The sequence below is a fragment of the Leptinotarsa decemlineata genome, unplaced genomic scaffold (genome assembly GCF_025532065.1).
Source record: "Leptinotarsa decemlineata unplaced genomic scaffold, Ldec_3_MD MMD2_tig00001019_RagTag_RagTag, whole genome shotgun sequence".
NCBI classification, from domain to species: Eukaryota; Metazoa; Arthropoda; class Insecta; order Coleoptera; family Chrysomelidae; genus Leptinotarsa; species Leptinotarsa decemlineata.
In genome coordinates, this window is record NW_027412557.1 from 3727959 (window position 1) to 3753436 (window position 25478).

The following is a 25478-nucleotide window of genomic DNA, read 5'->3' on the forward strand; positions in this document are numbered from 1 at the left end:
CATTAGCCTCATGTTCTGAATAGACTATGTTTATCCCCCTTAACTACTGTAAATCTCAAGAGGTTCAACATTTCATCTATTATATATCAGAGAAATTGTATATTATGATTACATTTTCATTAATGTTTTTTCAAATATGCTGTATTAACTATAGTTTGAATGTTTTCTCACCACAATTAGATGCGTATATGAATTCTGAAAAATTTTCAACAATGCATAATCTGTCGATGTATGTATATGACTCCATACGACATACCTGTCGATGTATATATATCATCTCTACAACACTACACCACTACAACACTGTACCAAATTCTTCATGGATATAGACTATAGTCAAATCAAGTTCTGGTAGGTTCTTAACAACTTCGAGTGTCCTTGCTGCTGAATAAAGGAGAAGTATTTGCAAGACTAACTCCTGTGGGGTATTTCACATAAATTTTTGACGGATGTAATTCAATATCCAGTGTGGTATTAGCTGGAAAAGTAGTTGTTTTTCGGCATACGTTTACCGGAACCTACTGTGTAGGTGCTTTGGTGCTTTCATAATTCTCTAATAATAATAAGCTGTCCCTTTCAGAACAGCCACCCCAGCGGCTGATGAACTCTGTTCAGTTTTCGACACTGAACGAGGAGACCACAACTCTGCCATCGAGTAAGAACCCATTCAGCAAAAGGCACACAAAAAAACCGCAGAGATCACTTTACTCCTGCGGCCACACAAGGATAAGCCAATGCATAGGGCATTCTTCAACAACTATAGACTTCGGCACCTCACCTTCGCTTTACTCGAGTCGAGTTGGATGAAGTTAGAAACTGAGGGGTCATCATAGCCTGCCAAAATGGCACCTCAGTCTACCGCAGTCGCGTGATGCGTATTGAAGTCCTTATACAATGTGCAGGGCCTGCTGCGAGGTGACTGAGACCCTAATGTACTTTCTGTTAGCATGACCAGCATATGCGCTCTCACCCTATATCTATCGATATATCGCTGCCCTGAAAGTACGTTTTTACCATCTACGGCGCTTTCACGGTATTGACGAGACACCCGTGTTGCTCTCCGGGGGATATCCGGGGGAATCCGTTGCAAGTACCGAATTCATTGGAACCATACATTCCCCACCCTCAGGCTTATGCAAGCTGATTAGCCTGATCTAGTTCTTTTAGACCAACAGAGCCAAACGATTTTCGTCGTGGAGTTTTCAGATCCCGGAGGGGCGAATATCGTCCGAAAAGAGAAGGAAAAACGGATGTATATTAATGTATATTTTATATTTGAAGACAAATTTTATAAACAAATATTTGGCACACCTATGGATTCCACCATTTCACCAATTTTATCGAGTTTTGTTTTAGATGAGCTTATTGATGAATGTATTCAAAAATTATCTTTCCGTATTCCATTCATCAAACGTTTTGTAGATGATTTGATTCTGACCATACCTGCAGATGGAAAAGAAGAAATTTTGAATGTATTTAATTCATATGATCTCAATATCCAATTCACCATTGAAAAGGAAATAAACAACTCTATTCCTTTCCTCGATATGAAATTATTGAGATTGGAACAAAATATTATCATCCCTGAATGGTACAGAAAACCAACATCAAGTAATAGATTTATTAATTACCATTCCTATCATCCAAATAAAATGAAAATTAATTTAATAAAATCATTAAAAAACAGAATCATCAAAATTACCCACCCCGATTTACGAAACCAAAGTTTATCTAATTTCAGTAAAATTCTGATCCAAAATTATTATCCTAAATCTTTAGTAAACAGAATTTTATTTTGTGAAAGAACAAACTTTCAAAATAATAATGAAGAAGTTGAACATAACAACGTTATACCTTCATTCATATATAAATCACTCCCATATATTCAAGAATTGACACCAAAATTAATTAATATATTCCGAAATAATAACCTCAACTTCTATATCTAAATTATACAGTAAACTGAAAGCTCAAATTTCAAATAAACAAAAATCCAATTTAGTATACAAAATTTCTTGTATGGATTGTTCTAAAACATATATAGGACAAACATCTAGACCTCTAAGTAGTCGCATCACTTCCCATAAGAGCGACTGTAGACGAAATGTTAATTCTTGTGCATTAACAGAACATGTTAATTCGGTGGATCATAAAATGAATTTTGAAAATCCAAATATTTTAGATAGAGAAACCAATACAACTAAAAGAATATTTTTGGAAATGATACATATTAATAACGAAGAACATTCAATGAATAAACGAACTGATATTGATAGTCTTAGCAAAATTTACACGTACCTACTGAAATATGATAAAGAAAATAAAAGATCTAGTAATTCGAGTATCATTCAGAATTTTCCCACTTGACATTGTCAGCCAAAAATTTTAATCAACTGTCATTATTTAATATTTTCCTATATGTTTTTGAACCTTTTCATAATTTATTCTCACGTTACTAAGTTCTCCATATTTATATATTTTTTATAAGATTTATAATCTTATTATTGTAGTTGTCCTGACGAAGGTGTGAAATATACTGAAAGCTTGATATATAACAAAGAGTTTTCTTTGTAACAAGCTGCAATAGCTGGGCAATATATATATATATATATATATATATATATATATATATATATATATATATATACAGGGTATTCCATATTCGATGGTCTATTAGACGTATCTAGAGAACAAAAAAAGATGAGATTTTCAAATTTTGGTTACCGATGTAGATGGTTGTGATCTATCGTTTGAAAATATTTTTATCGCCGCATTGTTGCTACATCTACATGTAACAGATATCAACTTGGAAATTTCAAATGGAACACCCTATATATTATATCATTTTTGAATTCTGCATCGAAATCCAAGTTACTTTTGTGAACCATGTTCTGTACCTACATCTCACCGTTTTCAAAGTAGTAATCATTTTGTATTTTTTTTTAGTGAAAACATGGTATTTTCAATATTTAATATCGCATGAATTACCTGATACATTTAACTCAAATTCTGGCAACATTGAGATAAGGTATGTTGGTCATTATTTCAGAACAAAACTCAAATCTTATTTTATACAGAGTGTCTGAAAATTACTTCTCAATTTGCATCTTTGAAAAACGACCATAACTATTTTGTTTCAAATGGAACACCCTGTATGTTATTCAATTTTCGAATTCAGGCAACCAATGTGAACAACTTCGATCGACTATGTCCTATACCTATCACTGACCGTTTATGAGATATGAACTATTTCTAAAAAAATTTATCCTATGCAATTTTCGAATTCAGGCAACCAATGTGAACAACTTTGATCAACTATGTCCTATACCTATCTCTGACAGTTTATAAGATATGAATTGTTCTATAATTTTTTTGCTTCTATACAAATATAACATTTCAATTACAAAAGTCGGGGAAAAATGTATTTATTGAACACATTGAATAATGAATAATAACTTTATATCAGTTCAGAAAGGTTTAATGGAATACATGAATGAAATGTCATAGTGGGGGAATGACAAACATAACTATTTTGACCGAAGAACGAACATTTTCCAAAATTAAATTGATAACAAAATAAATCTACACTAAGAAATAAGAGATAATATTGTGAAACTAGCTTCGCAATTATTTGACATTTGATACTGACATGACAAAAATTCACTAGCTCAGGTGCTTGAAATGCTGACTATTCACTTGTAAACATTGATGGATTGATGATTGTATTATGTGATCAGTCGTGGCTCTGCGGATTTCAGACGGGTCGATTTCCACGAAGGCACATCTAACCCAATCTTTTAGTTCCTGTTTCGTATTGATAAGTGTTCTATATATCTTTCCTTAGATTTTTCGTAAAAATCTAGGGGAGTCAGATCCGGTGATACCAACAATTCCGATACAAGTTCAGGGGTAAGTTGTCTAGAAAATTACTCATAGTTGATCTCAGAATATCTAAATATTTTTCGGAATTCAACGTCTCTTCATAAATGCAAATAGAAACTTTATCATCCGTGAGCATACAAAAAAAACATTAAAACAGACTTTTTGTTGAAATCCCCTTTGTCTAATTTAATGGGGATTTTCTGAAGCCCAGAAGTGTTAGGAATCACACGTTAAAAGGTAAGACCTCGTTAATCCTTAGCTCGCACAAGTTTCGAATTCTAAGGGTTGTCGTTCATAGGGGTGCGACAGCTGGTTAACGGAAAAACAGATTTTGAAGCTTGACTATTCTCTCACGTGAAATAAATTAATATAAAACGAGTTTAGGATTTTAAGAGTTTGAATAATTATTATTATCCATCTTCACTATTCAATATGACAGTCGAACTATCTAAACAGGTTATTGTCAAATCCATTATTTTGTTTTTTAAATCAGACTTCGATCATGATACACTTAGATCATGATCCTTGCCGGAATTCAGTTGCCAAATTGAAAATTAATGTTTAAATTAAAACTCTTTTGAGTAGTATATTGGAAATAGAAAAAAATTCACCATATGTATTGAATTTTTCAGACTGATTTAATAATATTCAAAAGTATTTCTTGTGTATTATGCACTTGATTTTTAATTTTATTGGAAATTTTATGCTTGCATAGGATAAATTTTTTTAGAAATAGTTCATATCTCATAAACGGTCAGTGATAGGTATAGGACATAGTCGATCAAAGTTGTTCACATTGGTTGCCTGAATTCGAAAATTGAATAACATACAGGGTGTTCTATTTGAAAAAAAATAGTTATGGTCGTTTTTCAAAGATACAAATTGAGACGTATTTTTCAGACACTCTGTATAAAATAAGATTTGAGTTTCGTTCTAAAATAATGACCACCATACCTTATCTCAATGTTGCCAGAATTTGAGTTCAATGTATCACTTAATTCATGCGGTATTAAATATTAAAAATAACATGTTTTTGCCAAAAACAAATTAAAAAACGATTATCATTTTAAAAACGGTGAGAGATAGGTATAGAACATGGTTCACAAAAGTAAATTGGATTTTGATGTAGAATTCAAAAATGATATAATATATAGGGTGTTCCATTTGAAATTTCCAAGTTGATGTCTGTTACATGTAGATTTGGCAACAAAGCGGCGATGAAAATATTTTCAACATATAGATCACAACCATCTACATTGGTTACCAAAATTTGAAACTCTTATCTTTTTTTGTTCTCTAGATACGTCATCGAATATGGAATACCCTATATATATATATATATATATATATATATATATATATATATATATATATATATATCTATATACAGGGGATGTTGGTTAAAGAATACTCTTTGTTATATGGTCGAGCTTTCGAGAATGTTTATTCCCTGTATCAAGACATCTACAATAAATTGATAACATTGAAGCAAAATTGTAAAACAATAGATAAAAAAGTACTTACTAACTTGAGGTTATAGTAAAAAGTGGAACGTTTCACTGAGAAACACAAACTTAGTACTTTTCATTATGTAGAAAAGTGTCACACATTAAATTTTATGGTTTAAAGAAAAAATATATATATAAAACTTATTCAGAAGTAACATTTAAAGGATTTGAAATTTTAAATTTTATTTTAACGGCCATGAATGGCACTTACTAGTGGCGTGGTAGCAACTAGAAAGAAAGGAAACAGGAAATATTTGCAAATTGATAATTGACATTATGACATTTGAAGTTTAAAATTTGAAAATTGACAGTATAAACCAAAACAGGATTACCAAAAGGCACACCAACAGCAATGTTGACACTAGCAGTTTCAAAAAGTATCTGAATATGGATACAGCGCCGCCAAGTACTCATAAAAGAAGTGAATAACAAGACTCAGCACTGCTTCCAAACTCACACACTATCTGTTACTTTGGGAACCTGGGGGAATCAGTTCCAATTTCAAGATGTAATTATAAATATTACTGAGGTTGTTAATCTCAGTCTTTTTGTTCATGTTGTTTGTATTCCTTTTGATAAAGAACATTTCTTTAAACAGCCGTTTCTGTAAGTTACTTTCAGTACACAATACTCTAACTTCGGTGTAATTCATTGTGTGTTTTGTGTTGATGACATGTTCAACCAATGCACAGGTAGCTTTATTCATGTTACAATCACTTTTATGTAACGTTATACGTCCTGATAAAATTCTAGATGTTTGACCAACATATGTCTTATCACATGTATGACAAGGAATTTCATATACTACATTAGACTTTTCTAAAGTTTTCAAAGGGGTTTTAATTTTGGAAAACAGACTATTCGTAGTGGTGACAATGTACTGAGCAAATTTAATATTTTCACTCTTGAAAACGTTCGAAAGCTTGGGTGTTAAAGACTGAAAATATGGCAATGTTTTGAAAAATAATGAAGTTGGAGGTATATCTCCACTGTTTGATAAATTTAAATTATTATTATTTATGGGGTTAACTAAATTATTTGAAACAGTAGTTACTGTGGAAAAAGAGCTGAAAATTAATTTACTCAAAAGTTTGCAAGGATATGAATTTTCAAGGAGAATACCTTTTAGTTCTTTGATACAATCATCTTCAAATAGTGGATGTGTCAGATTGATCACCCTGTTTTTCATGATATATATATATATATATACATATATATATATATATATATATATATATATATATATATATATATATATATATATATATACGGGAAAAATATTCGTAAACTACAACAATAAAATCTCAATTGTCAAATCGCATGAAGATTTCTACAATTTGTTTCACTAGCAAATCCACTGTTTTGATACCATGTATAAAATCTATTAAGTTGATAATAATGATTATTTTTTATTTTTCTATTTATTATTCTCTGATGCAGTGTTACTTTGATTTATTGTTAAATTTTTATTGACTTTTCGTCAACAACCACTTTCAAGAATATTTTTTTTTTTTTTATATTAATAGCGATTTATCTGGAAGTGTACCCCAATTTAAACTGTACTTTAGTTTAATCACATTGGTATACGATATGTTAGAGTTTCTCAATCTACTAGACGATAAAGAGGAGATAGAGACGGAGGAATATGAGCACTTTCAGGAGTATTTTGGAAGTGAGGGGAATGACTCATGCAATGGTATGTTAGCAATTATTCACTTCAATATCAGAAGTATTAACAAAAATTTCGATGAACTGCTAGTCTATTTAGAAAAAACTCATAATCATATAGATGTCATAATATTGTCAGAGACGTGGAATGTAGAGACCTTAAACGATTATACTATATCGGGATATTCGATATACTACAATAATTCCAAAGAAAACCAAAACGATGGTGTTATTGTGTATGTTAGGGAATACATTGACTCAATCGTGTCAGCAATAAATTTAACGGAAACGAACTTGCTCATATTGACTCTAACCACGCATAACCTCAGCATAGGGATAACAGCGTCTTATAGATTACCGTCAATCGACACTTTCACTTATCTGGAAGACTTACAAAACCATTCCTCAACCACTAAAAAAAACGATATAGATATTTTTGTAGGTGATATTAATATAAATTTATTAGATGGTCTCTCAAACAATGTTCATACATACGTAAATGTATTGTCTGAACACGGGTATTTCTCTCTTATCAATAAACCAACGAGGGTTAGTCAGGAATCTAAAAGCATTGTTGATCATATATTTTTAAGGACAAGAATATCAAACATTGAGGCACATCCCGTCATTTTTCAATCGGATATCACTGATCATTACCCAATTTACCTGGGGCTTACCAAGACTGATTGTGTAAACCTTAATCATGAAAAAAAAACAAAACAGCAGAATAAAAAAATTAATTACTTCATTTTAAACAATCAATTGAATGAAGAAAACTGGAGTGGTATTCTAACCAACACTGATACTCAGTTAGCATATAACAATTTTCGACATAAACTTGAATCATATATTGAAGTCTCAGCATATAATTGCAATGTAACTAAGAATCGTGACCATAAATTAAAACCTTGGATAACCAACGGCTTAATCACTTCAATCCGGAAAAGAGATTCACTTAAGAAAAAAGTATTACATAAGCCATCAGTGCAAAGTTGTAATGAATACAAAGCTTATAGAAATAAACTAAACAAATTGATCAAACAAACAAAGAACGATTATTATAACGGAAAACTGAATTCCAGTAAAGAAAACTGCAAAAAAACTTGGAAAATAATAAATGAAATAACAAACAGAAATAGAAATAAATCTTCTCTCTTCAACTATAGTATTAAAAATAAAGACGGTGAACGGATAACTGAGCTAAACAAAAAAATAAATGCAGTCAATGAGTACTTTGTGAACATAGGATCAGAAATGGCTCGACGAATAAAAAAAATGGAATCGCTACCCCCTACTTTTTTGAAAGATAAATATATACAATCCACCATGTTTCTCAAGCCGGTAACAAAAAACGAACTTATTGAGGTAATATATAAACTTAAATTAAATTGTTCACCTGGATTAGATGGCATCTCCTCGAGTACTATAAGAAAGATACATCTGCATCTGCTAACACCCCTAGTGCATATTATAAATTTAGTATACAAAAATGGCAAACTACCGTCCCAATGGAAAGAATCATTTGTAATTCCTATATTCAAAACCGGTGCACATGACGATCTTGGTAACTACAGGCCCATTTCCATAATAAATAACTTTGCAAAAATATTTGAAATAACTTTGAAAAAACGTATGATGGAATTTTTCCGTGAAAATCAAGTTATTACAGACAGGCAGTTCGGTTTTATCGAAAAATCAAATACTGAATGTGCAGTAATTGATCTAATGAATAAAGTTGTGGGAGCCTTGGATCGATCAGAAAAATGCTTAACCATTTTCCTCGATCTCGCCAAGGCCTTCGACACTGTATCTCATGCCAAGCTCTTAGACAAATTATATAACTACGGGATTCGTGGTCCAACGTTACTTTTAATAAAAGACTATCTCTCACACAGAATGCAAAAAGTAAAAATTGACAACCATTTGAGCAGCTCTAGAGAAGTCACAATAGGAGTTCCTCAGGGAACAGTATTAGGTCCATTACTTTTCCTTGTATATATTAACAGTATCAGTAAGATCAACAATTTTAACGAACATCTTATCTCGTATGCAGACGATACAGCTATTGTAATTGTAGGCGACTCTTGGGATAATGTGTTCCTTAAATCTGAAAAGGTTCTCCAAGACATACAAACATGGCTTAATTTCAATCTACTGACCTTAAACATAAAAAAGACAAAATATGTAACATTTACTTTATTACATAGAGATCAACCAGTTAATAATACAATTAGTATACATCAAAAGGAGGGAACTTGTATCCAAATTCACAACTACCGGTAGTGTACATAACAAAAAGCCCCCAGGTTATCCTTCCATTCCGGAAGAACAGCTAGTGCTAGTGGTGAGATGGTAGTAAATCCTGAACAGTCTACTTATTCCGTCGCGAATGTTTGTGAGGTGTCTCCTTCTACTGTCTGAAGACTTTTGAAAAGGAATAGGTATCATCCATACAAAATTAAAATGGTATACCAACTAACTGAAGATGACCCTGATCGAAGAACAGAATTCTGTTCTGTTCTGTTCTGTTCTGTTCTGTTCTGTTCTGTACAAGTTCTTTTGTACTGTCAGAGGTATTTATTATTGTATAAAATATTTGAGGAGATTGGTGTATGGCGTGTAGGTACTCCTGATATAAAAAAAGCCAAAAATTTTATGTTGAATCCTGCATACCACAGACATCCAAATTTGGGAAATCAAAAATTTTAACCGAGGAAAATTTTCCCGAAAGGTGATTTGGATGATGAGAAACAATTATTTGCAACAAAATTAAACCCAAAAATGTTCAGAAATGGGCTTTGACATATTTTCCGGTTGGAGGAATTTAAAGATTAATTTGACTGGTTAGAAAAATACTATCTTTGGAACCATTTGCAATTTATTCCAAAGAGAAAATACTATTTACAGTTCGTCTAATATTTCTATATGAAATTCATTTCTTATGGGTCCATATGAGACAAAACCTGGTGATTTGCCATATTTTTTGTAGGACTTGTTTTTTACTTTTTCTGAAATTCATTTTGATTTTTTCTTATTTGAATATTATATAACGAATATACAGGGTGTTCCTTAAACACATGCTAATATTTGAGGAGGTAATTCTTAGATCCATTTTAAGAAAAAACCTTCTATGGACGTATGTCCTAAACGCCTTAAGTTTTGAGATACAGGGTGGCAAAGTTTTCAAAAATAATCAGTTTTTTAATAATAACTGAGATAATTTTATAGACATCTTTGGCGTATTTTGTACATATGTTCCATGCCTCAAGGCGCATTTTCTGATGTACACAAATTTCTATTTTTTCAAACAGTGGCATCCCTACGGGTTTCGCATTGAATATTTTTGGGGAAAAAGTAATACGCCAATGCTTTTTTTTTTCAAACTAAAATCATTTTTAAAATCCTCATTTATTTTTGAGGAAATTTGATCTCCTGGTATTTCTTTGTCCGACGCATGATTTTCACTCAAATAAATAAAAATCGGCAGAAAGCAAATTGAGAAATTAGATCAATTCTAAAATGAATGAGAATCTGAAAATTGCTTCATAACGCATTACCAATTCCCTAATAATATTTGAAAACATAATCTGCAAAAAAATAAATTTTTCACAAAAACGAGTTTTATTTTATTTTGTGACAGTAAGTCTAAACGAATAGCACAAATTTGTTAATTAGTAATAATACCATATAAAAATTGTTGGAAGTGGCCACCTGCACTTAGATGCATACTTCTGCCCTTCTACGCATGGAATTACGCACCCGTTCAAATATTCCCGGCGTATTTCGTATAGTTTCACACGAGGCAACTATTCGCTCTCTCAAATCTTCTAAAGTATTAACGGGAGTTTTATACACAAGAGTTTTAAGGTGACCCCATAAAAAAAATCTAAACTGTTGCTGGCCATTGCTGAGGTCCTCCGCGACCTATCCAACGAATAGGATAAACTGTATTTAAATGGTTTCGGACAATCACACTGAAATGAGCAGGGGCGCCATCGTGCATGTATCATATTCGATTCCTTAACGCAAGTGGCACATCTTCCAATAACCCAGGTAAGTCTTCTTCGAGAAAGTGTAAATAAGAACGACCATCAAGGCGTCCTGGTAGAAAAAATGGGCCTATTAGATGATCACCTATAATTCCTGCCCATACATTAACCGAAAATTGGTGTTGGAAATGGGTTTCGGTTATTGCATGGGGATTTTCTTCAGCCCACACATGATTGTTATGTAAATTTTGAATGGCATTCCGAGAAAAATTTGCTTCGTCTGTGAACAAAATTTGTGTCTCAAACTGCGGATTAAGTGCAATACTTTGTAGATACCACTGACTGAAGTTCACACGCTCTGGAAAATCTCTGGGGAGTAATGCCTGCACTCTTGAAATATGGTATGGGTATAACAAAAAATCAACCAAAATACGCCAAACAATTTGATGACAAATATCCAGAGTTCTAGCGATCTTCCTCGTACTCGTCTCAGGATGTTCCTCAATTTCTTGCAGCACCGCTTCCTCAATTTCAGGAGTTCTTACTACACGAGGTCTACCTTCCGGAGTCCCTTTCTTGAAACTACCAGTTTCCCCAAGTCGACGATGAATATTTGAAAAGGTTCGGCTATCTGGTAAGGCACGATTAGGATATCTTTCCTGATAAATGCGCCTGGCTTCTGTTGCATTACCATCGGCAAGGCCATATACGTAATGCATTTGCGCCATTTCCTCATTCGTATAATTTACCATATTTACTGATATTCAGAAAAACAGCGGACTACCAAAATAACTTCAATAACACTTCAGAATCAATCAAAACACGCTGTGACAGTTTTTAACACCAACACCTTACTTTAAACCAACATCAATATTAGCTACTGACGTTTGTACATACAGAGAATTCGTTTTTTATTGCTATGGTGGGTACGCTGTTTTTTCTGATTTTAATCTTCAAAAGAAATCACATATCGACAAACTCCATATTTCCAAGAGGTGCAGTAAATAAATTCTGCTACACGTCATTTATTCCAGGATAACTAAATTTATGTTTTCAAAAATTATTAAGCGGTGCTGCGTTATGACGTAATTTCAATTGATAACAGTGCATCTGACAACAAACAAATACCTTTTAGATCCTCAATTATTTTGCAACAAATCTGATCTCTTAGTTTGCTTTCAGTCGATGCACGATACCGCATCAGATTTTTAAGGAATTTATCCTTAAGTAAAGCGATTTCTAATTTTTTGAGCGAAAACCATGCGTCGGACAGAGAAAACCCAGCAAATCAAATGTGCTCAAAAATGTATGGGAATTTTAAAAATAATTTTTGATTCAATATAAAGCAGTGGCGTAGTATTTTTTTCGCCAAAAATATACATTTCAAAACTCGTACGTACGCCAATGACAGAGAAAATTAAGAAAATTGTACATCAGAAAATGCGCCTTGAGGCATGGAACATATGTACAAAATATGCCAAAGATGTCTACAAAATTATCTCAGTTATTATTAAAAAACTGATTATTTTTGAAAACTTTGCCACCCTGTATCTCAAAAGTTAAGGCGTTTAGGACATACGTCCATAGGACGTTTTTTCCTTAAAATGGGTCTAAGAATTACCTCCTTAAATATTAGCATGTGTTTAAGGAACACCCTGTATACACTAAGTTACTAAATTATACAGGGTGAATCTCCAGGAACTACTTCGATCGATTGTGGGAAAACTATAATTAGGAAAAATCTGAAAATTTTACAATATACTGAAGTCGATGGGAATAATTCAGCTTACAATATTTTCAAGATGAAGACACTTTTGGTTATACCAGAAGTAGGAATCAACTTCGTTATCTTAAATAGAATACCCTACATTATATACATTTTTGGATATTACATCAAAATCTAAATACATTTTGTGTATGATGTCCTATGTCTGAATCTAACTGTTTTTGATTTTTTTATGTCAAAAATGATGTTTGCAGACCTTGCAATAATTATCAATTTTTTCCTAAAACGAAATCTTTATCATTATGTTTTGTTCGGGTTTCTTTTATAACTTTATATGAAATTTCAATAATTATCAATACAGGATAGTCAAAAAAGAAGAATATAAATGAAATTTATTGAACCGTCTAAAGTGACTTTTTTCAAACTGAAACCCCCCATTTTCATGATCAACGTATTGAGCATTAAAAATAAGGGTAACTTTGTATGAGGATACTTATTCCGAAAATCAATAGCTTTTGAAATATTTGCAATTTAATATTTTTCTATCGACAGAATATTTACTATAGTTACGTTTCTGAATTCTGTCAGTTGGCCATGACGGCGCGGCGTTAAAATACAATTAATTGATACAATAATATCACTATTTGCCATTTGCGAATTGTCGATGATAAATCATGCCGAAACGATTAAATTACACAAACGAAGGTTACTTAAATGTAATTTTCAAATGTGATACATTTGCGACCCGATTTTCATAAAAAAGAAACCATCACTAAATACTGTCAATAAAATTATACGAAACTATACGTCAGTGCAGGATTCTTCACAGAAAATTTCCTGCATATGCAATTGGCAATACAATTGAAAAAATCGACCTTCAATTTTGAAACGGGCACACTTGCAGACCGGTTTCGGGCTCCTTATCCACTCGTCAGTGCAAGATAGTGACCATCATCGACCTAAAGTTAATGCTATTCCAGAATTGAAAATCGAAATTCTTTCAGAGTATTCTATTCCTCGTCTTGAGTTGGAGCGAACAACAAAAATGTCACTCCATCCAGTGATACTGACCAACTGTATATCCGTAATTTACCCGATTTCTCTGAATAAGGATATAATCCAACGCCGTTCGTGGTATTAGCCAGTGGAATAGTTGTTTTCTGATAGGCGTCAGTCCATTCAATCTACTGTATAGGTTAGGTTCTGTGTTAGGAATCGCACGTTAAAAGGTAAGACCTCGTTAGTCCTTAGCTCGCACAAGTTTGTCAACTTCTGAGAGTTGTCGTTTGTATGGGGGCGACAGCTAATTAACGGAAAAACAGGTTTTAAACAGATTTTTAAACAGGCTTGAACATTTTAAGTTCATTTCTTTAGATTTGTTTACTGTCAGTCTTCAAGCATATCCCACTGACTAATAAGATAGATTCAAATAAGAGTATTGACCAATTGAAATCTCTAAATAGTTCATATGGTTGCCTGAAATTTGGCTTTTTGAAGTTGAACTCATTTCCTGAATAATTTAATACCCAAGTATAAGCCGTATTCAATGACATTCCTTCCAGGTGAGAAGGGCGATGCTTAACTTTTTTACTTGTAGAAATTCATATTGAATATAGGATAAGGAAAATAACTTTTGTTTGATTTGTTTGAAGATTTTTATTCGTTATGACTGGTTTCGATTTATTAAACCATTCTCAATTAAAACTTCTGAAATGTCTAAATCTACGATATCGAGTTCATATTTTTTGAAGTTTGTTGCAAAATAATCAAGTGACACCACTGCTATTTGCTGATTTTTGTGACGATAGTGTACGTTTTCATGAAAAATGTTTGTGAAATAGAAATGTAATTTACAATTACCGTATTGCATCATTATTTTTCAGCAAATGTTTTGCTTTATTTTGTTTATATACACTATTTTCATCAAATAAGGAATTCTGCCCACTATGTTCACTCACTCTGTAGTAATATGTAAATAACCATTCGTATTCCGCATGGGCAACATCAAATCCTTGTGCTCGTCTCACTGATATCTCGATTTTGATGTTTTATTGAGGAAGCATGCATATTTAGCTCAGTAGCGATTTCATCATTTAACTGCTCAATTAAATGTCATTAACGACAGTACACCTGGGTTCTTAGTATTGGAGTAGATGTTTTTCTTTTCCCTAACAAACAGAATTGAAAGAAAGTATCGAAGTATTTAAAATATGCTCAGCTAAGTCAAACGAAGTATCATAGTGGAACATAAGTTCCATAAGTAAGTGAGTATCGTGTCTTTCTTGTATATATTACTTACGATTTCGACACAAGGTACAGCTGAAATTCGAACCACTTGTAAATGAAATCTAAAAAATTATGAGTTTGAGTGATCATGAAGAAATTGTTGAACCAATATATATATATTTTTGTCATGAACCCTGGTTGAGCCAGAATGCAGTATCTAACTGATGGCGTAATAATCTCCAACCGTGAAAACCTGAATTTAAAACAAAGTATTTCCAATCTACAAGTATATTTCAGGAGGAAAATGGCTTGCACTCGTTTTCATGAATTCGAAATGATTTTTATTGCTATTTACAGAATTCCTACGGGCATCATTTGACATCGTCGTTCATTGGATTTGATTTAACAATTTCCGTTTTTGGAAAAGTGATAATACATATTATAAATCATCAGTTTTGAAATTCACGAGGGAATCAAGGTAGTGATACTGCATCAAACCTCTATTCAAATGTAGAAAGAATCATAATTTGAATTTAGTCTACAACTCTTTCATGCTGAAATCAGATGAGTTTGTAGTCAGTATATTTCTAGATCTTTTTGAAGTTCTCGGCCTAGGGACAATCAATATTATATTGAATGCTATCTAATCTTCATCAACACTGTTTGTTGCTCATCAATTGCCGTGGTATTCCTTTTGGTTATCATAAGACAACTGGCATTAGGCTCGGAGGAGAAATCTTTATTGCACTGTGACGTTTTTTCCTCACACGACCAGAGACACCATCGTACCTCTTGCTATGAAAGTTGTGCGTAGAACATCGTAACGACTTGGTGTCGGTTGTCTACACCACCTTTGGTTTCATTGGAACTTAAAACTAGTTTATTAATCGTTTGATTTCTTATTAGAATAAGATTCGTTTTCCTTTAATTTTTCTAATATCATCTGCTGTAGTTTTCCTTAGCCAATTTTTCGAGCTGTCAATATTTCATTTCGAATTTTTATCGGATTTTCATTTCAGATTACTGATTTGTCGGATTATGATTCGCCTCTTGATAACTATAGGGCTATATTTGGTTGCTCCACTCCTACAGCAATATGAAGTCATACTAGGCCATCTCTCCTGTCCATTATTTCTAGTCCTCTCCTTATTGAATCTATTATCCACTAGATGAGGAATCAAATCCATTATATTGATCTCTGGACTTCTTACAAGAAGGTCATCTGGTATGGTTTATTTGAGCTAACTTGAGGAGTGCCTTCTTCAATTTGGGTACTTGTTGTGAATGTATTTCAAGCATATGTTCATTTTAACTTTACAGACTGCCCTGTGTCTTCATTGTTTTCACACCATTCATCTCATCAATTTGTTCGGAACGATGTTAAATCTCAACATATGAAGTCTCTTGAATTTTTTCAGGGTTTCAAACAGGGAGAAATAGGTTCTAATTTTTTATTTTTTCCATATTCCTCATCTAAATTTCCATATTCTATCAGAGAACGGTAGTTACTCATATAACTGGAATGTTATATGTTTCCTCTCCTTTTTTTTGTCAAAAATAGCAAGTCCACTATGATCGATATAAGAAATATCTCAATCGAATTTAAAACAATGTCGTCCCCACGAAATGTATACATATACATGTATATTTTGTTAGTCAGAAATTAATGGCAATTGGACATGTATGACAAAACCATGAGCTTATGCGGAACATAACCATAAGTTGAAAGAAAGCCTTTTGTGTTAAATCTTCACGTATGACTTCGTCATTATTCATTTGTTCAACCTGAGTTGATTTAATAATTTTTATACTGTGAGTACTACTTTGTCAAAATCACTAAGTGTGTCTCATATCCTTTTTCTTTGTAGCTGTTTTTTGTTGCCGTTAATTTCTGACTTACAAATATATATGTATAAAATTCGGGTCAATTTCCTCCACTCTATATAAGAAATATTTGTTCGAATTGTCTTCTATATTGCTCTGTGGAGAAAAGGAAATATCTACTCTCCATAAAATATTCGTATGAAAATAAAACTTCAAAATTTACTTCACCTCCGAAGCCGTCTGTTATTGGCATTTTGATCGAAATGGGCTTTAATCCTCTTTCTGCAGATATCTCATTCGGATATTCCGATATATATAAAGCAATATTGTTTCAATCAGCTCTTCTACTTTAGTTTTATATGAGAAACTTTTTCCGAAAAAACCGTGGAAAATTAATGATAAATGTGTACCTAATATGAAATTAATCTGAATTCTTTTTCAATCAAACCCTGATCTTTGGTTTGAATTATTGCGAAATAAAATATAAAAGGTGGCGAACTGAAAATGAGACAAGCATTTCGAGGGGGTAAAATTGTGAGCATAATATGAGTTTTCTATTTTTATAGAAATATAAATTATAAATTATAAAAATATAACCCCTTCAATTCAAATAAGAGTTTTCTATTTTTTAACATTTAGTAGAAGTTGACTGGGCCCCTCAAATTTAAATATGGAAATAGTTGTTACGATTCTTTGTTTATCAACGATATATCATGAATTGAACAGAAGTTTATAGGCTTTCAATCCTACGGTTTCTAAAATATATGGTCTACAAAAATGGACAAGCCTGTCAAGTCGGTGCGACCAATTGTCTCCGCCATGAGTTCTCCCACTCATACAATTACTAAACAACTAACCAATTAGTCTGAAAATCTCTAAATCTCACTATTGAGTTCGCTTACTATCATATAGAAGGTTGAGGATGTGAAATTGTGAGATGGAGACATTTCAGTATCATTTGATGTATCCCCGTTGTTTCCAAGTGTAGCTATACCAAAAAACAATTGAGTATTTGAGGAACCTTCTGAAGAAGTAATGAAAGACTGAATAAACCTAAAAAATCCACATGGAACAGAATGGAAGCCATTCTGTTCCACTGTCCCTCTTCATAGATAAAATCTGTTCATGGGCAGATTTGAATTGGAAACAAAAGATGAATTAGATTACTTTTCATAGACTTGGATCCAATGTATAAATGATTGATGTATTTGGAATGGCAGTCCGCGTTTGGTGGCCTGGTTTTCGTAAGGCTTTTTTCAAGGACAAAACACAAGCACTACAGGAAAATCCTTAAGGCGCTCTCAGAGCGGTACCTGTGCGAAAGTAGCGATTCACATTGAATTTGAATCGCTGAAAATTAAATCCATTTGGAAAAACGTACTCTGGAAGTGTATTCCACATAAACGCAGTTCTCCAGATGAAAAGTTCTCGAACAGTAAAGTTCGAGGTATACTGAGTTGGATTTTAAAACGATAAGCAGCCACAGTCCGCCGCGTATTTCTGATATGCACCGCTCTTGGTGGAATCAAATGTGCCAAATCACTTGAACACCTCTCGTGAAAGTATCTATAGAAGTGAGACACATCTCCAACCCTTCTTCGATGTTCCAGGCCATCAAGGTTGCAAGTGATGTTCGCGTCTCCAAACAGGGGGATGGCTCTTTTCTGGATGGAATCCAGCAACTTCAGGTTATGTTTGGGGGCCGAGCTGCATACATGAGCACAATTCTCCAAAGAAGGTCGGTCTGAGTTTTATAAGGCATCAAAAGTTGCTGAGATATGTATAGTTTTATGGTTCGGAACAGTGTTCCAAACTTTTGAGAAGCAGCCTTTGCAATTCCAGCGACATGATTGTGCCAAGACATATTGGTGTCCACTTCAACCCCCAACAAACTTATCGAAGCAGAAAGCGAAACTGTTCGACCTGACATTATTATATCCGGTTCGGAAACATTTATCTTTTTGGAGAAAACCGATGCATGGGTTTTTGTGGCATTGAATTGAACCTAGTTACTTTCACCCCAATTCGAAATCACCTCTAGATCCTCATTAGGATATACAACCTCCTCCTGCTGCCGGTGAACATGTGCCTCCGTAGCCGATGTCCTGGAATCCAAATGTGATTACGAGACAAGTGTGCTGTCGTCAGCAAAGCAATATATTGAATTCTTGGTTTTTTCCAATAAGTCGTTGATATACGATAGTGTTTCCGGATCTGAAGCAGGTTCTGATGTTGTACTTGGACCCAATTCGTCTTATCCTTTCCGGCAATCAGCTGAAATGGGAAAGTGCAAGTACTGGTTGTAACAGTTTCTCTTCCTTGTGAGGCTCTTGCTGTCTTTTAGCCAAAGTCTGTTTATCAGTTTGGAGTAACCATTCCGTTGAAGATAATTTTTGTTGATGCCTTGTTCTTTCTTTTGACCTTTCTTGATACAACAGAGCACGAAAGCACGGTCTTGATGATTCGTCCCGTATGTGTGGTTCGGTAAATAGATGTTTTCCACTTAGTGTCTGTCGGTCCTCTTCACCAATACGTCTAAGAATGGCAATTTGTAAAAGTGAGTAAAGGTCTTACGCTATTGATGTGCTTCAGGAAGGTATCTAGTTCTGTATTCCCATGATTCCATATTATGAAGGTGTCGTCAACGTATCTCAACCAGACTCGAGACTTCTTGTGGGCTTCTTCAATGGCCAGAGTTTCAAACCACTCCATATATATGTTGGCTGTAACTGGTGAAAGTACCGATACGATTGTTATATCGAGGTTGTATTAATGTTATATCAATGGTTATATTCATGTGTATTATTATAACCGCATCAGCTACGAAGGTTATTAGCGGTACAATATGAATCATATTACAACCATCTTAGATGTACAATATTTATAGATATAGAAAACTTTAGTGAAAACTTAAAGTTATTCGGATTCAGAGCATCACTGAGTTCTTTGGGTAGTCCTGTTGACAACCTCATCTCACTGGTAGTCAGGATACACCGTGATATTATGTTTCACATTTAGTTATTAAAAGCGAGAGATAGATCTTTTAGGGTTTTCTTTCTTCAGTAGATGCTGAAGGGTGTACCTTGTATAGCCAATCCTGAGACAGATAAGAATTGTCTGATCATTGATGTGTATCCGACAGTGGAAGTTTATTCTGTAAGATATAAAAGACCAGTTTTAGAGTTAGGAATTGGTTTTCTTCATCTTCTGAAGACGCCAGTATTGAGGTTCTGCTGTTTGGAAAAAGTGCTTATTATGGATGAATTTTACAGTATTTGTTAGACATATAAGGAAAACATTTTACACTGACACCTTATTCAATCATTTTTATTTGAACTATAAAATATCTACATAATAAAAAAAGAACGAAATTAATTGATCAGGAAATTGAATGCAAATCACTTCCTTTCACCGAATGTTTATTCGAAAAAAATTGAATGGTCATTTTAATTTTTTTTTATAAAAATCTACTTCTTCTTGAAATAAATAATAATCATTATGTTTATTTAGTAGATCATTAATAACATAGAAAATATAAAAATTAGGTCAGCTCACGAAACGTATTGATTGATGTTGAGATGGAGAATTTTAACACAATAATACGCTTGTACAACGAAAATTAGTTCAGTTTGAGGATGAATATACATTTTGTAGATATTAGTCAAAAAAATTATGTACTCATATGAAACATCTTATATTTATTACTACCGAGATATCTTTTCTGTTTTGTAGCTTAGCCTAGTTTTTCTAAGAATTGAGTGAAATGTCTTTCAAAGTTATCTAAAAAGGTGCTGATGAAAAGTTGACTAGTATTTTCATCCAAAACTTCGAACTGCATCTGAAAGTTAGGATTTAATTATAAGTAAAATTGTATATCGATTATTTTTCATATATTATGTTGTGCAGCAGTTCTATGCACGATATTTAATTCCATTACATTGTTTGGAATACAAAATGAATAATAACAAATGATTTCGAAGTTATTCAAAGTTAACTATTTGAAAGTAGTTGTTTTGGATGGATTTTTTCTTCCAGTTTTTACTTTTTTATGAATGATCTACATATTTCATTGAGTTTCTATTGATGTATCATTTATTATATATTGTTTTTCCAAATGATCCAATCGCTAGCGATTCAAATCCAAAGTCAATCACTATTTTCGCACAGGCACCGCTTTAAGAGCACTTTAAGAATTTTCCCGTAGTGCTTGTGTTTTGTCCTTAAAAAATTGTATCGTATTATGTACAGTATATTATTCAACTACATTCTTATCTTTGTTACATATTTTTAGTGTTCTTTTTATCAGTTGCAGATTGAATTTAATGTAAATTATAGTTTGTAAAAAAAGTATGTTGATAAACCTCCAAATCCCAGATAGTTTGTCTAAAAAGTGTTTGTAAACTTATTAAACTGTATATACCGCAAATCCACTCTTTGATTTTTTTCTCAGAGATCATGTCATCGATGAAGATCCTAATTGAAAGTAATACGAAGAAAATTAATTGAAAATTGAATGAGTGAATTTGATCATGAAAACGACCGTTTGAATGAGTGGGGTGAAAGATATTGAATTGAAAAATTAGGCTTTTATTGATTTATTTTTTAGTGTACACACAACACCCACAGACAGTAGATAATAACGAGATCCATGTGATCAAAGATGGCCCACCCTGTATTACCAAACATGTGGCGTTCAAAACGGCAAAGTTCTCCTCAAAGATCTATCAAATTGAATTATCGTCACAATAGGTCTTCAAGTTGGGGACGCATTCATAGAGAAATTGAGTGATTGAACTGGCGAATCGATTTTATATCAGCATCGTGTCACAATTGCCCAGTTTGTGACAAATATTGGCTCACGAGCAGTCGATAGTATGTTTAACTTCAGGTTTGTCAATATAACGATTGGAGCCCCGTCATTGTGTTCATAATTAGCTTGCTCATTCGGATGAGTTGATACTACACGAGAGAAAATTGACTTACAAGCACGAGGAGTGATATTTGATGAAATGACATACCCAATAGATATATTGAAAACATAAGTAGAAAACTTTACACAGAGCTGTAATCGGATCAAATATATGAAAGTGTATTTTGAACATATATGTGAGCACATACAGTCTTAAACCAAGATCTAGAATTCAAATTGTTCAATACTGTAATTACTATCCTATTTTATCCATATGCTAGTAGCTGTATTTTTGTAAAGGAATATTGAGGTTAGCAAAAATAAGATACCTTTTAATAGCTAGTTGAAGATTCATACTTTGGTAATATCTAATCAATGTGGATATGAAATATCTTTCAAGTCTTCCATTTTACAAATCGAATTTTTTCATTGGTTAACACTTTTTCGATGCAACAAAATATCTTACAACATATTCCACTTATTGCATATTGTCTCGTATTAGGAGCCCTAAAATGCCAACAAAAATAATGGCATCAATTTGTCTCAGTTCCATCAAATTTTCAGATACGAATATGTAGTATGATTGATGGTGCTTTGAGGATCCTCTCGAATATTCCATCAGGCTGACGAGACAAAGACCTGTTATTTTAGTTCTCCTATTCACCAGCAGTATCATCAACTTTGACTGTTTCAATAACGAATGCTCTTGATAGTATTCTCTAACTCTCTTGTTAGCAATACTAACTAATCCTTCATTAAAAGCATTAGTTAGTAGGGTTCTACCATTCCACCCTTTTGTATAATTTCATTTTCAGAAATATACTGGCCTAGTTCACTGTGCATGTTTCTCCTTTCTATTCTTATGACAGTTCCTTCTCATATAGCCCATTCTATCACAATGAAAGACTTATGCCACCTTCTTGTCTTAGTACCAATTAATTCAATTCGAAAAATATTGTTCGAACAGTTCTTCTAGGTCTGCTGTTTACATCAATTTCACTCCTTTCACTTGGATTGCTTTCATCCTTGATGCTTGTTTGAGGTCTAAATTTCGAATCTCATTTACTTAACTTTAGTGGAAGAACTAGCAGAATGTGTAGATCATGCGAAGAAGTTTCTTACAGATACAAATAGAAAGAAGAAATTCAATTGAAAAAGCTGCTTTTGAAGATATGAACCATGTACTCGGAAACCACTTTTTCATTTTTAGTTTGTACTTCAAACATCCATGATGGAATCAAAACAAAGTAAATAAATGAAAAGTATCCACTTACATGGAAATCAATCAAGCTCGATTGATTACGTTGATCAGAGTTTCATTGAAAGCACCATTTTGATTAACTTTACAAGAAAATGTACTGAATTTTTTTTAAAACACTACTATTTTCTGTCACCAAATAAGACAATTCTGCTCTGGCCATTGTTAGTTGATCGTTTTTAGGAGAGATTGCTTTCTAAGGAAAAAAGCTTATTGATTTTGTACCTCACCAACATTATACACAAAATATTGAAAACTTCCGAAGAAAGAGAGAAAGTAATTAACAACAATGAAAATGAATCACAAAGATGTGTAGATCATGCACCGATGATTCTTTTAATTATAAACTGGAAGAACAGAACCAGTTCTTTCAAGGGTATGAAAATCACTTTTCCTCAATAATTCAGTACTCCAAATATGTATAATTGAGTTGAAACAGATATCATCCACAGGGACGCTACATAACGATATATATGAACATATCAATATACATACATGGAATTTAATTAAGCTTATAAGTATCGTCTAACTTTACGAGAAGTACTGACTGCCATTCCTGATCTATAGAGTTGGGAGACCCATTTTATGATTTATTCACCTGCTGAATATTGACACTTCAAAACAATTTCCTCAGTTGGTTTATCAGTATGACATGATTTGAGCGTCATACATTTTCAATAGTGAACTTTATCATTTCATATTTTTTTCAGTTCTGGTTGAAAGTATATTCTTGTAAAATTTTTGAAAATGTTATATATTCATTAAAACCAGTTAATTATCTAAAAATACGCCGAAATATTTCAATTTTGGATCAATTGAGTATTGAGTTCACAGAGTTGGTTTATTGAATATTGAGTTCATAGAGTTTAGTATGTATTCATTGAAATTTGATTTTTGCAAATTTTCAATATATTCAGAGTTTTTTGTAGTAAAAGTTGTAAGAGATGATAATCAAACATTCTATTGAACTTGTTGGAATGAATAGGTGGAAATATTCAAATTACCAGCCCTTATGTTTATGTTAAAAGGAACTGGACCTGTAACAGAATGGATACTCCAAAATATTGGTAGAACAGATATTGGCGAGAAAAAGATAAGAGTCCCACAAAGAAAAAAAGCTACTATCATCAGTTCTACCTCTTGCTCACGTCACATATACGAGGGCCGGCCATTAAATAACGAGACTGTGCGCCTAGAGGGCGCCCTAGAGGGGTCACCATGTGTGACGAAAAACAGGAGAAACGTATCAATGTTAAATTTGTCGTTAAATTGAAAAAACTTCGACTGAGTGCTATAAGTTGTTGCAAGAGGCCAATGGGGACAATTCTCAATCTCGTGAGCATGTTTTTGAGTGGTGAAAACACTTCAGTGAGGACCGAGGGCACTGAAGATGACCAGCGCCAAGGTCACCCTGTCACTGTGTCAACTCCGGAAAAAGTGATCAACCAAATTGTGCATGCAGATCGTCAAATGAGCATCCGGATGATTGACGAGGCTGTAAACGGCGATAAAGAAACGGCTAGAAAAATTTTACACGAGAAATTACACAAGACAAAAGTCTTCGACATATTTATTTATTGTTTATAATATGTTCAATCCATATTATCTGAAATATTTCGGTTCTAGTATTTTTAATTCATCACTAATTTACTTTCTCTCAGATTTCGAGTGCGTTCCACTTTGAACATACAAACCTTCAACAGTAAACATGGAACACAATCAAGAACATTCAAATAAATGTTTGCGAATCGAAAATGAAATCCTAATGAATTTTCATTATCGAACCCAAGTTTTCATGTGAACTGACTGACCATCAGTTCCCTGATAATTTTCCCTGGGTGAAATTGATTTCCAATTGCTGAATATCGTTTGTAAAGCAATACCTCAAGAATAATTGGTCCCTAAAACCTACATGACATTTCCAAACAAACTTTGTAATCTTCTATGTTAACTTCAGTTAGTTTCTTAATCAGAATTACCACGTTTTTTATATGGTGGAAGTGAATTCAGGAGTATAGGGAAAGGAGGTCCAATAACGATCACTTAAGAGATAATGTAAGATAAAAGCAATAATTTTCACAAAACACTGTTATTTTTTGTATCAAACGAAAACTTTATTATCCTAAGAACATAATGAAACAAACAAATCATTATATCTTAGTCACAAAAAATGTTAGAAAATAAAACAAAAAGTGATAGATATTATCCACCTATGGTCGATCGATACCGATCATACAGGAGGGTAATATCGATAATATCGATCAAATGCTTCTCAAGAATCCAGGTCTTCTGGCTGAGACACCGCGGAACAGGCAGCATGGAGCCAATTGTCACATGATCTACACCGCCACCACAGTTCATCTGGTGCTCCAGTTTCCACGCATATTGCACTTGAGTCGTTATGAGTCGTTGTTTTTTTAGGTTTGCACTTGTTCTTTATTTGATTTTTAGCTGTTGTTGTTTTAAGTTATACCGATTTTGAAATACA

General features: G+C 33.1%; 1 protein-coding gene across 1 annotated transcript in view; it reads right to left on the minus strand.

The window, feature by feature from the left end:
- Positions 1–25478, minus strand: part of LOC111504165 (galactose mutarotase) — a 135848-nt gene that overhangs the window by 108619 nt on the left and 1751 nt on the right. The gene's annotated exons all lie outside the window — the stretch shown is intronic.